General features: G+C 37.3%; 1 protein-coding gene across 1 annotated transcript in view; it reads right to left on the bottom strand.

Annotated features, from left to right (window-relative positions):
• Positions 1-16,663, bottom strand: part of LIX1 (limb and CNS expressed 1) — a 78,249-nt gene that overhangs the window by 43,252 nt on the left and 18,334 nt on the right. The gene's annotated exons all lie outside the window — the stretch shown is intronic.

Raw genomic sequence — 16,663 nt, 5'->3', positions numbered from 1 at the left:
CTGAATGCTCAGATGAGGTATGCTGAGCTGCTGAGCTCTCTTCTGACCTCTCTCTTTTAAGCTTCCGGGTAATTAAATTAAATGTCACTGATCGTAGAAGGCCCTCCCCGTAGCAACTGCAGATATAATCAGCTATAGATGAATTTCACACGCTGATGATTTAAGTCTACAGCAACAGAACAGCAGGGTATCATCATGTCACCAAGTTGACCCCTGAACCTAACTATCACAATCATATGAAATAAAAAGTGGTGGAAACAAGATTCAAACTCAGGTCTGCCTGACTTGAAAGCCTGACTATTGAACCATTCTGCTGTTTTGTTCTTCAAAGAAATAGACACCCCTATTGGAATACAGAAGATATATAATGAGGCTAAGATCACACAGCATTCTCAAAATCGGGGAAATACTTTAGCCAAAGCTCTAACTTTGGTATTCCATGGATCATTTTAGTATAAGACTTTCTTTCCATCCCTGCACAACAAACATGATTCACTAAGGAGAAAAAGTCAAAGAGGAAGTACACTGTTGCAAGAAACTGTGCTCAATGAGGAGGAGGGTGTGCCAATAGTTATCTTACTATTCTCTTCTCCTTTGGTTGCTGTCCCCTACTCGGACCTACCAGGGGAATGCCAGCTATGATGAGACTAGAAGATCAGATGTCATCTCTTGTAGTATCCCTTTCTCATCTGGAAGGGACTTCTTGTTTAAGCCTGACCAAGAGAATTGGGGACTCTACCACATAAGCAGATTGAAGAAGTATTTGGTAACTCTTCAAGAGTAAAAGTCATTCAAATTAAATTTTGCTTGCTCCACTGGATAAGGAATTTCCCCACGACCATCTCATTTTGGATTTTATATTGCCAAGCCATCAGGAGCCCACAGGGTTCCCTTGGACCATCACCACCAAACCTAGGTCAGGAGTCTGACCCAAGGTTCAACAACTGTAGTTTTTATAGTACGATCACTCAGGGAACTTATTAAACTTGCACATCTTTCCAGACCCCCCTGACCTCTTGAATCAGAATCTCCTCAGATGTATCCTGGAGGGGGATTTGCATACAATAGTCTTGCCAGGTGATTCGGAATCAGGTGGACTCAGAATTATTCTTAGAGAAATGCTGTTCTAGCTTTCTACTCCTGCTGTGTCTGATTTCTAACTGACAGGGACAGACCCAGGTTTAGTGGGACCTGAAGCTTACACGATTTAGGGGGCCTATTTAAGAAAAGGAGTATGAAATTACAAATTAAAAATTAGGGGATCTGTGCAGAAGCTTCGTTAGCTTCATGGCAAATCTACCTCTGCTAAAATCAAAGCGCTATTTTCTCACTAGAGAAATTGCTTCTCCACAAGAGTCAAGGAAAGCAGCATTCAGGCAAATATCCTTTATGAGAGTTTTTCTGAAAAGCAAGCAAATATAAGTCCTCAAGCAAGTGCCAGAAGCACCACTGACTTAGCTAAATGAAGTTTAAAGTTTACTTTTATGCCCAGTAATTTTTATTCTTTCCATGATAACTTTTCAAGTTGCCTGATCCTGCCACACAATGCAATGTCCAGATTCAATCAAGACCAATTTGAGTTAGTAGTCTGTCCAGAAATAAAATAGTAGCTATTCAATATTGTGAGATGGATAGATGTTCTTAAATTAGTTGACGCAAAATACTGAGATATGTACATGTTATAAATAGACATGCCTATAAGGAACTCATTTTATTGTTAATTATTTATGAAATGTTTTAAAACTGTTTATTGGTGTGTTACTGTTCATAGAAACAACTTCCAGCCAAGCAGATACAATTTAAGCTCTGAATGGTAACTTTCTTAATGGCTTTCCTTTGACTAATAATTTTTTTCTTACTTTGCATTAGAAAATGGACAGGATACATGTGTTGAGTAGTTGTTTCTGCAACCCAAGATGTTATTGTGCATATAAAATAACTAAAATGCTTTCTTTAGAAAAGCATGTGGAAAGACATCAATAGAAGTAACTTCTCTCTATCTTAAACAAACAACAGATGAGAATTATTCCTAAATATGTTTCCAAGACATGAGGGAAAAAAATGTTCTGCAGATCCAAAATGTATAATATAAAAAAGTTAGGGGAGACCTCATCAACATGGAGATGTAATATATCCCTGAAAACACCACCTCAGAGATTTAGTCAATAAAAGGACAAATCTCAAGTGCTTAGAACTCTAGAGGACAATAGAGACCGGAGAAGGACTCCACAAATGTTGAAGCGATGAAACAAAAATATCTGGTCATAGAATTCATTGCTGGACTGCTGGTCAGTTCCCACTACCCCCCAACTCATATAATCTTATACAACTTTGGAATCACATAAAGGCAGCATGACCTGAGTCCCTCCCACCATGCTATGAGTGCACAGAGTGACGACACAAGCCACTGAGGACTGCTGCATACAAAAGTTCTCCCAGGAGCAAGAGAGAGAAAGAGAGACCATGATAGAAAGCGTGGCAAGAGCTGTTGTGCCTTCATTCAATCCCGTTCAGTCACATGGAATACTCAAAGGCAAAATGGACTTTTCTGAAGTGCCACCTTTCTGGATTGAACCTATTTGGCTGGCCATGGTGGGATGTCCTAATGGGGAAGAAGCTAGAGGCAGAAAATCCTCATAATAAAAAAGGTGGGGGGGGGGGCATGTAAAAATTGGACAGCTGTAAGATAGGACAGGTCCCACACTGAAAAATGTGGGACATTGAATGAGGGAGAGAATATAAACATGTCATAGGAGCTAGGAAGAAATGTCTGCACAAAAACAAGCAGAACAGATCAAGATTCCCGGAGATGGAACAGAGGAAAGAGAATTCTATCCTGAAAGTGAAACAATTGCACAAAAATTGCAATCTTTAAAATTGCACCGCATGTGCAGAGCAAGAATCAGATGAAGAGCTGAGAAAATCTGAACAGTTAAACATGGGCTGTTCTAAAAGTAAAGCATGTGTTACACCAAGCCTCCAAAAGAGCCTTAAGACAAAGCCAATCAACAATAAAACCTTAGACAAGAGGGAGAAATTTACCTTTAGAGTCAACTTATAAAGAAAAAAGATGCCTAGACATTAGCAAAAAATTATAAATCATACAAAGAAATAAGATATGGCTCAATTAAGGGAACAAATTAAACTTCAGAGGAGACTATTAATCAAAGAAATTCAAATTAATCTCCTAAATCAATTCAAGAGGAAGGAAAATATGCATAAAGATATAAAGGATGTTAAGAAAACAGTGTGCAAGCATAAAGAGAACTTGAAAGTATAAAAAGAAATATTAAAGAAATTATGGAAATGAAAGGTACGATAACAGAGATAAAAATACACTAGAGGTGGGTAGCTGTACTAATATTGGATAAAATAGACTTTAAATGCAAAACTCTTATAAAAGACAGAGATTTTTTTGTCTTGCAACAAGACAAAAAATTCTCATCAATGGATAGAACATCTAAACAGAGGATCAATAAGGAAACAGAGAACTTGAATAATATAATAAAGAAAGTCTACCTAACAGATATACACATAACATTGCACCCCAAAACAGCAGGATATATGTTCTTTTCAAATGTGTATAGATCATTCTCCAGGATAAATCACATATTGGATCACAACACAAGTCTCAATAAATTTAAAAATTTTGAAATTATACAAAGCATCTCCTTTTACCATAACCAAATGAAGCTGGAAATCAACAACAGGCAAAGAACTGGAAAATTTACAAATACATATGGAAGTTAAACAATATACTCTTAAGCAGTCAGTGGGTCAAAGAAGAATATTGCAAGGGAAATCAGTAAATATCTTGAGACGAGAATACCTGAAAACAAGAACACAACATATCAAAACAAATGGGATGCAGTGAAAGCAGTGCTGAAGAAGGAAATTTGTAGTCCTAAATGCTTACATTGAAAAAAGAGGAAGGAGCTAAAATCAAAGACGTAACTGTACACCTTATAAAAAGAACAGCAAACTAACCCCAAAGCAAACAGAAGGAAGGAAATCACAAAGATTATAGCAGAAACAAATGAAATTGAGAATAAAAAATGGAGATAATTAACAAAACCAATAGTTGGTTCTTTGAGAAGATCAGTAAAATTGACAAATCATTAGTTAGACTGATGAGAGAGAGAGAGAGAGAGAGAGAGAGAGAGAGAGAGAGAGAGAGAGAGAGACAGAGAGAGAGAGAGAGAGAGAGAGAGAAAAGATGCAAATAAATAAAACCAGAAATGAAAGGGGAAATATTATTATTGATCCCATGGAAGTAAAAAGTAATATAAGAGGATACTATGAACAACTGTATGCCAACAAATTAGACAACTTTGATAAAATGAACAAATTCCTAGAAACACACAAACAACCTAAACTGGCTCTAAAAGAAATAGAAGACCTCAGAGACCAATTACAAACAGATTGAATCAGTCATCAAAAATCTCCCAAGGACTGAATGGCTTCACAGGTGAAGTCTACCAATCATTCCAGTAAGAATTAATATCAATCCTGCTCAAACTCTTCCAAAAAACTGAAGAGGAGGGAATAATTTGATTCCTTCTAGAAGCCAACATCACCCTCATACTAAAGTCAGATAAAGATACCACAAGAAAAGAAAATTACAGACTGAATTTTCTTGTGAATATAGATAAAAAAATCCTCAACAAAATACTTGTAAATCAAATCCAACAGCCTATTGAAAGAATTATACACCATGATCAAGTGGGTTTTATCCAAGATATGCAAGAGAGGTTCAACACAAGAAAATCAATTAATGTAATACACGACATCAAAGAAACAAAGGGAAAAATCACACCATCATCTTAGTTATTGCAGAAAATGCAAAGTCCAGCATTCTTTCTTGTAAAAAAACTTTGAAAAATAAGAATAGAAGGACCTTCGTCCAGGTGATACAGGGCATATATGAACAACCCACAGTCTTTCATACTCAATGGTGAAAGACTGAAAGCTTTTCCTCTAAGATGAGGAATACGACAAGGATGCCCACTGTCACCACTGTTATTCAATATTGTGCTAGTAGTTCTAGCCAGAGTAGTTGGGGAAGAAAAAGAAATAAAAGGCATCCAAGTTGGAAAGGAAGAAGTAAAACTTTCACTATTTGCAGATGACATGATCCTATACATAGAAAATTCCCCAAAAATCTACAACAAAACTACTAGAGCTAATAAATGAGTTCAGAAAAGTTGTGGGATCCAAGATCAACACACAAAAATCAGCAATGTTTCTATACTCTAGTAATGAGCAATCTGAGGAGGAAACAAAGGAGAAAAATCCATTTACAATAACTAGCAACTAAAAGAATCAAATATCTAGGAATAAATTTAACAAAGGATATAAAGGACTTATATACAAAAAACTATGAAACATTGCTTACAGAAGACAAATACATGGAAGAACAATCTGTGTTCATGGATTAGAAGACTAAATATTGTTAAGATGTCAATTCTACCCAAATTGATTTAAAAATTCAACACAAACCAATCAAAATTCTAGCAGTTTTCTTTGCAGAAATGAAATTTTCAAATTTATTTGGAAGAATAAGGGGCCCCATATAGACAAAGAAGAACAAGGTTGGAGGACACACACTTCTTAACTTTAAAGTATATTACAAAGCTATAGTTGTCAAAATGCTGTGATACTGTTATAGGGATAGACATATAGATGAATTAAATAAAATTGAGATTTCAGAAATAGACCCTCACATATATGGTCAATTGATATTTAGCAAGGCTACCAAATCCACTCAACTGGGTAGGAATAGTCTCTGACAAAAGCTGCTGGGAGAACTGGATATCCACATGCAAAAGAAAGAAAGAGGACCCTTAACTCACACTATATAAAAAAATTTACTCAAAATGGATCAAAGACCTAAATATAAGAGCCAGGACTATAAAGCTCTTTGAAGAAAATGTAGGGAAGCATCTTCAGGATCTCATGTTAGGCAATGGTTTCTCAGACTTTACACCCAAATCACAAGCAATGAAAGATAAAATTGAAACTCCTCAAACTTAAAAACTTTTATACATTAAAGGACTTTGTCAAGAATGCATAAAGACAGCTTACTCAATGGAAGAAAATATTTGGAAACCATTTATGTGATAAGGGTTTAATATCCAGATATATAAAGAAATCCTACAACTCAACAACAGAAAGACAAACAACCTAATTAACAAATAGGCAAAAGACTTGAATAGACATTTCTGCAAAGAGGATATTCGCATGGCTAAAAAAGAACATAAAAAGATGCTCATGATCACTAGCTGTTAGGGAAATGCAGATCAAAACCATAATGATATCATTTCACACCACTAGAATGGCTAGTATTAAAAAAGTGGAAAATACAAGTGTTGGAGAGGATGTGGAGGAATAGGAACATTCATTCTTTGTTGGTGGGAATGTAAAATGGTGCAGCTGCTATGGAAGACAGTTTGGTAGTACCTCAGGAAGCTAATATAGAATTACATCTGACCGGGAAATACCACTACTAGCTATATACCCAGGATCATTTAAGCAGGAACTTGAACAGATATTTGCACACTCATGTTCATAGTGGTACTAATCACAATTGTCAGAAGATGGCAGCGACCTAAATTTTCATCAACCAATGAACAGATGAACAAAATGTGGTATATGTGTATGATGGAATATTATTCAGCTGTAAAAAGGAATGAAGTCCTGGCACATGTGACAACACAGATTAACCCTGAAGACATTATGCTGAGTGAAATGAGCCAGACACAAAAGGATCAATAGTCTATGATCTAACTGATGTAAACTAGTTATAATAAGCAAACTCCTAGACTCTGAATCTAGAATATAGGTTATCAGGGAATAGATTGGGGGTAGGGGTAGAGAATGGGGACCTGATACTTAATTTGTATAGAATTTCTATTTAGGTTCATTGTAAAGGGTTGGAAATGGATGGTAGCACACTATTGTGAATTTAATTAACAGCACTGAATTATGTATGTAAATGTGTTTGAAAGGGGAAATTTTGGGTAGTGTATGTTACTAGAATGAAAGTTAGAAGATAAAACATGGGTCTGTATAACACAGTAAACTGTATCTGGATGATGGAATGTGGTTAATAGCATAAATTTAAGAATGTTCTTTCATGAATTATAACAAATGTAAGAAACCAATGCAAGGTGTTAATAATAGGGTGGTGTATATGAAAAAATACACCTAATGTAAACTCTGGAAAATAGCAATAGTACTGTTTTAGTATTTTATCAATTATAACAAAGATACCACACTAATGCAAAGTGTCAACACTAGGGGTGTAATGAGAATACTGCAATTTTTTCAGGACTTTTCTGTAAACCTCCATAATAATTTTTAAAAACATTATGCTAAGTGACAGAAAACAGACACAAAGTATCCCATACTGCATGGTTCCATTCATATAAAATATAAATATAAATCTATAGAAACAGAACTAGATTAATGTTAATGTAGGGCTGGGGTAGGTTAGAGGGATTGAGAGGTGACTGCTAAGGTATAGGGTGTTTTTTCTTTTTGGAGTAATGAAAAGTCCTAAAATTGATTGTGGTGGTGAATGCACAACTCTGTGATTATACTAAAAGCCACTGATTGCACATTACAGATGGATTGTATGATATGTGAAAATATATCAATAAAATTACCTTAAAAATGAAAAAGAAAAATAAAATTAAATTTAAAAGTTAGGCACACTTTTACTAGGTTCCTATAATGGCAGCCTACGAGTTGGAAGATGGTCTATATGGAGCAATTAAAAAAAAAGAACTAAGTAATGCAGTAGTATATGTGAAAATTGTCTCTATGTGCAAGCTCAGAGAAGATGCTGTCCTCCCTGGGTGAAGGGCAGGTCGGGGTTATGCAGATGGCATGTGCTCAATAGCACATCTTACCCAAGCTGGGACTTTGCAGGTGGCAAACCCAAATAAACTGGCTGTGAGAGGTGAGAATTCTTGCCCAAATCCTTTAGTCTGCTAAGTCTGTCATTCAAGTGCATGGGAACATTTTGCTGAGTCTGAGTCTCAGCGAGTGACCTGCAGAGCTCCTGTGGCCCTCCTGCAAGCTCTGATCAGTGTCACCAACACCTCAGTTCCATCCTGACAGCAGCCAGCACAAAAAATGCTGCAAACGGGGCCCTGCTGCTGGGTACCCTTTTTGATTCTTTAAGACCTTGATTGCCCTGGCGTAAGCATGAACATTTGCATGTGTTCCAATTTATCTAAGTATGGATATATTAACATTTTTTTTCCCCTTCCAGATGGTGATGTGAAAAAGGGCAAACGTTGAAATTCAGTCACCCAAGTTAATAACGTGTCTCTTTCTCGAGAGGTCAGGCTGGCTGCAAATACTTCGGGAACAATTTGGAGCCCTGTGTGTGCTCGGAATAGGGGTCTCTGGCTAGGTGTGGGGGAGGGAACTGGTCTGGGAGTTCAATTTTCAGAGAAAACTCACCAGTTCCCGTCAACTGAAAGAAATGCCTCATGCACATGGTGGGTCAGATGTTATTTTTATAATATAAACCACCTGGCCTGCTCCCCGTTTACCTCTGCTGCAGATGCTGCTTGCACACATACCTAGACCAAGGCCCTCCCAGCTATTAAAATCAGGGTTGTGTTTTGCTCCGGAGGTTTTTTCCTCTTCTTCTTTCTTTTTTCAAGTTAAGGTGAAGACAAGATGAACTGATGAGGATTCACAATTTTGGTTTATTTTTATAGTTGCTTTGATGTGAAAGGACTTGGCTCTGAACTGAGGATGGGGGAGCAGGTAGGGGGGAGATGGAATCAGACTTTCTTCTTCACTCAGTGCCTCGATGAAACAGTGAGCATCTCCCTAAAGTTTATAAACTTGGGGGTGCAGGAGTCCTGGGAAGACAGTCTGAAGTCTTTATTTACCTGGCGCCTTTACTCTAGCGTACCTCTCGCTATGCTCTACTGTTCTATTTGGAGGCCAAGCATCTGTGTTCACTCCACTTGATAAGAAAAGAAACAGATTGAAGTTAGGGAAGGGGGCTGGGGAATAAATACAAGGTCTCATTAAAACAATCTATGTTACTGGTTTCTCGGAGCAAGTCATTAAAGTCTGATAATTAGCTGATCTCTTGACTTCCAAATGGGAAGGGGTATATAACCATCTTTGGGTCTCATTAGTTGTGAAACAGGATGCTTTCCTGTGGATTTTCACCAGGAAATGCCTCCTTTAGAAGTTATGCTACACTGCATAGCATGCAGCACATCGGAGTCAAGGTATCAGCTCTAGAGACAGAGAAGAGGTCATGGATGAATTCAAGTAGAAACATTTGGCATTAAAACAGCATTAGCACAGGGCAACAGTCTCAATTTTATGGCAGGGACTAAATCTCTATTTGGGGTAGGGAATGCTTAAGGCAGGCCTCATTTAATAATCAGTAAAAAGAGAGCGTTACAGTTCCATTTAGTCAAGTCTATGAATCATCTTTGTCATAACCAAATTTACTCTTAGTCATTCTCTCCAGGGAAATACTTCATTTTATAAACTTAGTTTATTGTGATTTAAAGAGACCTTTAATTTCCTGGACTTTGAGAATAATCATTCAATGTATGAAAGTATAAAACGTGTTTTTTTATCTGATAATACAGGTGAAGTGTGCTCACTGCCTTAAGGAACTAAAACTATGCAAAGTTACACCCTCCTATCTTTCTATTAGGTGGCAAATCTCTTAGAAAAGTTGTTTGTCTAGGCATCTTCATAGGAAACGGCCTTGGTTTGGAAACTAGAGTAGCATAAAAATCGGAGGTTATTAAATAAATTCATTGCATTTTAGAGATAGAACTATACAAGGAACTCATCTGCTCTGAGTGTTCCATTTCATGTCTCCCTGCTGTGCAGCCTGTTACAAAGCAGCAAACACTGGACTAAAATGAAAAAAAGAAAGCCATCCAATGACAGTTTACTTATGACAATATAGGAAATATTGAATGTTTCAATTTCATGTGGTGACTGGTATTATAGGAACAGTCTGAGTACCTAACTGCATTGTTTAACATATGCACTTATTTTCTGTGAAGCAATTTTAACACAATATAAAAAATACTTATGAGAAAAAAAATATGAGACCCCAATGAACAAATGGCCCCACTTCAAATAAATCAATGCTTTTTTTATCCAAGGTACACGTTTTTTATTCAATCATAATTCACCCACATAAATAATTGCATGGTCTAGTAGTATACTCAGGGAATTTTTGCTTTTTACTCCAAATAGAAGTGAAATTCATTAATCCAAGTCAGCCCAGCAGTCTCTATATGAAGACCACATCACTGGCTTGGAAACAAAACTTGAATCACATACCTTTTAATCAAAATATAAAATAAGATAAAATACTCAGTAAAGTTCCCCTTTTAGATTTGAAAACAAAAACAGCTGCTGAAACAATGAGTGGCTTTCCTTCTGAGTTCATCAAGAGGGGAGCCAGATATTGATGGGATGACTCTTGTGTTTCTCTTATTGTAAAAAATGGAAATTACTGCACTGTTTTCATGGTCATGATATGTGGATGGGGAAGGATTAACTGCCTAGACGAAAATGGCATAAAGAAAATATATCCAAAATGCATGAATTTCTATTAATGCCTGTAATATTAGAAGATAGTTTCTTCTATAAAAGATATAATAAGTGTTTCACTATCACTTTCTAAAAGAAAATAAGTTAATGCATATGGATGATTTTATTTATTGTTCAGAAATACAAAAATAAAATTATATTTTCACTTCTCTTTTTCTAGCGTGTAATAGCTTACTAAGGCACAGTTTAAAGTTAGGGTTAGGGTTATGGCTGCTGCCTCTGCTTTTTTGTGGGTTGTGGTGTCAAGACTAACTGAAAATTCTTTAATTAGTCTCCATGGGTACAAGCCTCCCATTTACTTCAGTGGGAGGTTTCTTTATGTAAAAACCTGTGGTTTGCGTCCATCAGAGCCTTTTGACTGCTGTCCTTTGATTAATCAGTAAAGTAAAGCTCAGTCTGAATACCATTTTTCTAAAGAATGAATGAGTGTAATCTCTTACAGCTTTCATGAAACTGCCTGAACCAGGGGGATTAATCCTGCAATTTAGTCTCATACTCCAAGCATTTTCAATTACTTGGCACCACTGGAGGTGACATCCATGGCTCAGTAAGAAGGCTACTGCTGGCATAATGGTCTCTCCATGTCTCAGCTCATGCTCTTGGCATTAATGATCCATCATGAAATGATTTGTAATGCACAGGGGTGACATTTGATTATGTGAAAAGCATTGCAGGAATGAGCACGTAGGCTCTTACAGGCCAACTGCTGGCAAAAATATGATGAAAAATTATATGGTGAAAAGAGCATTTAAGATGGCTTTTGAACTGACAAAGTATAAGGACATTGCTTTAGGACCACCTTTTTATTTTTTATTTTTGCTTTTCCTTGTTTTCCTTTCTCAAATCATCTTTTGGAGAGTCAGACAAGTTAAAGGGCCAGGTTTGGCAGCTGATCAGCAAAACACATTTTTGAAATATATCTGACTCAGGAAATTCTGGATCTTCTTAAGCAAGGATGTTAACAGTCCTCTTGAGAACTTTAAAATATGATGATTTAAACATAAGAAAAAGGAGACCCTGGTATGATCAGAGAAATCACCAAGAGTTCTCCCAGTTGAAGAGCTCAGTTTTGTCATTTTGTTCTCTAATTTTTAAATACCATGAGATGTTGAATGTACTACTTAAAGGAAGTCCTATCATTTTGGTTAGAAATTTATGAGACAATTGAGAGATTCATAATTCTCAAGATAGCAAAAACAACAAAGACACCAGAATCTCTTAGACTTACATCCTCTAGATCCAATTCACTGATCATTTGAATGCATAATACCCTGTATCAATCATAATAAGCGTATTTATTACGTAGGACCATAACACAAGTTTGACTATGAGTATGGCCAAATCTTGGTTATTAATGGTCATGACGGTGCTGTGGGGGGACGTTACTAGGTGTAAATTAACTCCAGAGAGAATTAGAAGGTCTATTTAATCTATACTTTCAAATTCATCTGCTTTAAAACTTTAACCATAGCTATGAACACTCACTGATGCCAATATTACTGAATTTTCCTTCCTAGCCTACCATCTTGAGTTGGTGAAACATGATAGTTGACTCTTGATTATACACAAGAACAGACAAATATTAATTTCATTTGGTCATGGAATTTGTTATTCTTTCATATAGCTATTCTTTCAACAGACTCCGTTAAGCATTGACTATATGCCAAGCACAGTACTTGGAGTCATGGGGGACATAAATCTACGGAGTCTCACCTTGAGGGACTTACATTTTATTACAAAGACAGAACATACCCATAAGTAACTTTAGCATAAAGTGGTAAACAGTAAGTACTAAGACAGAAGCAGAAATAACAACTTTGGGAACTCAAAGGAGTTGGATATTTCTAGTAGAGAGGATCAGCAGAAATTCAAGGAGAATGGGGCATTTGAGTGGCATCTTGGAAGATGGGTAGGCTTTAGACATAAAGTGCCAACAGGACTTCAAGGGTAGGCCACAGCGTGACTGCAGGAGTGGCTAGAAGAAGTCAAGGCGTGGATGAGGGACAGTTAGGCTGAAGTACAGAGTGTCCAAGACAGATTTGGGTAAAAAGGCTGGAAGCAAAGGTTGAGGCCAGTTGTGGTCTGTATTGCCAGAGGCTAATAAGAAGGCAATAGGGAGCCACTGAAGTCTTTTTATTTTTACTTTGAAATTATTTTAGACAGAGGAGTTGCAAAGATAATTGAGATTTCCCCCAAAATATTCTGCATCATCTGTTTTCATATTTTTTAATTTAATTATTTATGCAGTATTCTCATATTATACTCCTACGATTACATCCCCTTTCTCAATCTTAGTGGGTGTATGTCTTTTTTTTTTTTTTCTTAATCTGAATCGCCAAAGATTTTTCTTTCTTATCTATCTTTTTCAAGGAAAAGATTTTGGTTTTGTTGACTGGGTTTGCCAGTTTTTTCTCTCATTCTTCTGACTCCCCCGAGGTGCTCCTAAACATATATATATATAAATTCAATATATATATATTAATATAATAATATATATTATTATATATTATAATTAATATAATATAATATAAATTTCTATATATATATATTGAATTTAGGTCAAGAAACAGTGAAGAAGCTGAACAAAAGCAGTAAAAAGTAGCCCCTTGCTCCTCCTTTTAGATAGCATGTTGTCCCTAAGACCCATTCTGAGTGATTCTTTTGTTATGATCCTACTTGGAAATTGTTGAGTCATTTCAATCTGAAATCCTGTGCTTTTCTTTAATGCAAAGTAACTTGCTCTATGATTTATTCCCTCCGCTCTGTTTCCTTTGTCCCTTTCTAGAACTCTATTAGATTGATGTTTACCTCCAAGATTTATCCCCGGGTCTCCAGGACTCTCTTTTCCCATCTCTTTTGTCTTTTCGCTCCAAATTCTAGAACATTGATTTTACTTTCTAAATAACCAATCTGGCTATCATCTATGTCCACTCAGCTATTTGCCTCTCTTTTTATTTTTTTATTGTTCTAATTTAGCAACCATTTAAACATTTTTGTTCCCTGCTTGCTTCTTTTTCTTCATAGCTCTTTTAGGCTTAAATATCCTCTCAAAATTTCCTGAGGATATTCATTGTAATACCTTCTTTTTTACTCTGCTGCTTGAATTATTTCTGTTCTTTTGTCTGCTTGCCTTGCTCTTTCCTCTTATACTTTTGTATAGATGTTCGGTGATCTTTAATTCTTCTTTGACATTCACGGACAAAGACGTGAATTAGTTTGGTGGCATGCAAGACCTTCCTCCGTGGTTACGTAGGTCTGTTTCTCCAGGAGTCTCCCCTGAACGGGAGGGCTGATGGGAACGCCTTATGAGTGGCCAGGGTGTGTTGACTGGCAGACTGTACCTTAGAATGCTTGAGAATGAGCCAGCAGGCACAGGTGGCTTCAACACCCCCTTCTTCAATTGCCAAAATAAGAGAAGGGCTGTCTTTCTTCCTCTCTCCTGGCCCCTTATCCTTGTCTTTGTTGTCTGGCTTATATCAAGCCCTGTTCTGGGGCTCCTTGACCCACATTCAAATACATCCCCATAAGGCAGTTCACTTCTGCCATTCAGAGGTCCAAATCTATTTCTGACCACTGACTGCTCAGAGCAGGGGAAAGCAAGACCTGATCCATTGGATGGGCCAGACTGTTTTGAAAGCAGTTCTTTACCTTTAAAATTACCCCAGGGCTCCCTGCTGCCCTTTGTATTTGCTCATCTGGACCTGGAGTTTCTCAAGTTCTTTACTTTCACAGTACATTTCTCCTGTGCATGTTTAGATTGTTGTATATTTGCACCAAATAATTTGATTTCACTTTTTTTTTTTACCCCCTGGATTGCCTCAAAAGTTTAGCCCTTCCGAAGTCACTTGTTTCCTAGCACTATTGCAAATTTACTTATTTTTAAATGTGTCAGACATTTTAAAGTATTTTAGACTAAAGAGAAGGGGCTGAGGAATGTGCAAAAGTAATGGTTGCTATTCGGTTTTGAGATCTTTTTGGAGTATTTTACATTCTAGGTGATTGTGGTCCAGCTTTGCAGCTTTTTTGAGAATTGCTTGAATTCTGGGCCGTAGGCTTAGTTAGCCTTCCAGCTTTAATTATGGCTTGATGTCTGAAAGCTACTGACGACAATTTGAGCAGGACATGCTCTCTCTTTCCTCACTTGACTGTAAGCTATTTGAAGGCAAGCACTGTAGCTTATAATTTTTCTATATACCCAAGCAGTAGTAAGCACAAAAGAAAAATCCTTTAAATCCTTATTGAAGTATGCTGTCTTTGCCTATAAGCCCCTATTTACCCTCTAACCTTCTGTAATCTGATTTGCACTCCTTTCTCTCCACTGAAATTACTCTTCTGAAGGTTATCAAGGGTCTGACATTCATCATAGTCAGTGGACACATGTCACTGGACCTTTCTGTTGCGACTGACCCCTCTTCACCGCTTCCTCAAAAACGTCTTGAGATGTCACACGCCTTTGTTTATATAAATCCCCTCTTCTGGGTCTTTGTTTCTTCCTGAACAATCCTCAGGCATTTTGGAGAAATCCTTTTCCTTTTATTCTGCACCCCCCTCCACCCCACACCCACACACAAATTGTTTCTATGAGCACTCTTTGATCTCACCATTTCAAACATTTTCCTTGGGCAGTGTGATGACTTGTGGTCATGCCTTCGACTCAGAAATGTAGAAATCCAACCCCAATTCCTCTCCTCAGCTTCAGGTCCTATATTTGCTGGCCTGTTGCACATATCTGCTTGGAAGGTTTCCAGGAACTTCCCACTGTCTCTGTCACTATCTCCCACACACCTGCTCCTCCTCCTGTATCCGCTATCCACTAGCTCCGGCACCTAACTTGGTCATTTCACCTTTAGCTCCTGAATGCATCAGGTAGGCACAGCATCTCCTTGGGCTTCCTACTGGTCTCTTGGCTTTTAGCATCAGTTACCTGCAAAACATCTTCATGCTACTGCCAGAGTAATCTTTCTGAAGCATATTTGAATATATGACTGTCCTGCTCAAAATCCTTCAGGAGTTCATATTTTATACAGAATAAAAAATGTTCTCCTTTGCAAGGTATGAAGGTCCATCATGGTTCGATGTGAACACCCAGCCATCCTCTCCTGGTGCTTCCCTGCCACCCACCCACTCTTACACTCTGATGCTCCCACAATTTTGAAAGTGCCTGTGGTTTCTTTTTGTTCCCTGACTTTGCACCATCCTCTACACCCAGAATGTCTTTTCCCTTTTTTCTGACTGGCAAAGATACCCTCAATCTGCAAGTTCAGCTCATCTGGTACTTCCTGCAAATCCTTCCTTCAGGCAGACAGAGGTTTGTGAGTCTATTTATTAAGGTATAACTGCTCTCTCCAAAAAAAAAAAAAGATTTAAGGCAACATAAAACGTATATGCCATGGGAACAGGATAAGATAAATGAGTGAGGCAATAAGCCCAAACACAGAGTAAAGGTGGAATTATAAAATAATACCAGTATGAGGTTAATTCTAAAAATTATAAAACATTAAGTTCTGTAGATTTACACCATAGAAAGATACACTGTAAATTTGCCTCTGGGCTTCTTAGTTGTCAAAGACAAGAGATAAATTTGATGGCTTGTGAGCTTCACAGTGTTCATAGACCATAGTGTCCGAGAATTGAAAGATAATTTACAGCACAAAAGAGGTACTTATATAAGGGACTGGTAAACTTTGAAGTTCCTTCCCTTATGTTTTCACTGGACCTCAAATATAATTCTATGGAATCACTGTGATTTTGTGTTTTGTTCACTAATTTCCTCAGGGAAGGCCCATATGCCCAGGGACAGAGGTTGGGCTTAGTGCAGGTACCTGAACCCAGCCCTAGGATTCTAATACTTTGCTGTTGGCTCATGCTTTTGGGTGTGTAATAGGGTGACTAGTATTTGAATACAAAATTCATGAATGTAGAGTCTTTAATCACGACTATTAGGGTGTTATGGATGAAGTGTCCCCACAAAAAATTCTCACCTCCAATCCTGTATATGTGAATTTATTTGTAAATAGGATCTTTGAAGATGTTACTTAAATTG

The sequence above is a fragment of the Tamandua tetradactyla genome, chromosome 21, assembly GCF_023851605.1.
Source record: "Tamandua tetradactyla isolate mTamTet1 chromosome 21, mTamTet1.pri, whole genome shotgun sequence".
NCBI lineage: Eukaryota > Metazoa > Chordata > Mammalia > Pilosa > Myrmecophagidae > Tamandua > Tamandua tetradactyla.
This window is presented reverse-complemented; position numbering and strand designations above follow the sequence as displayed.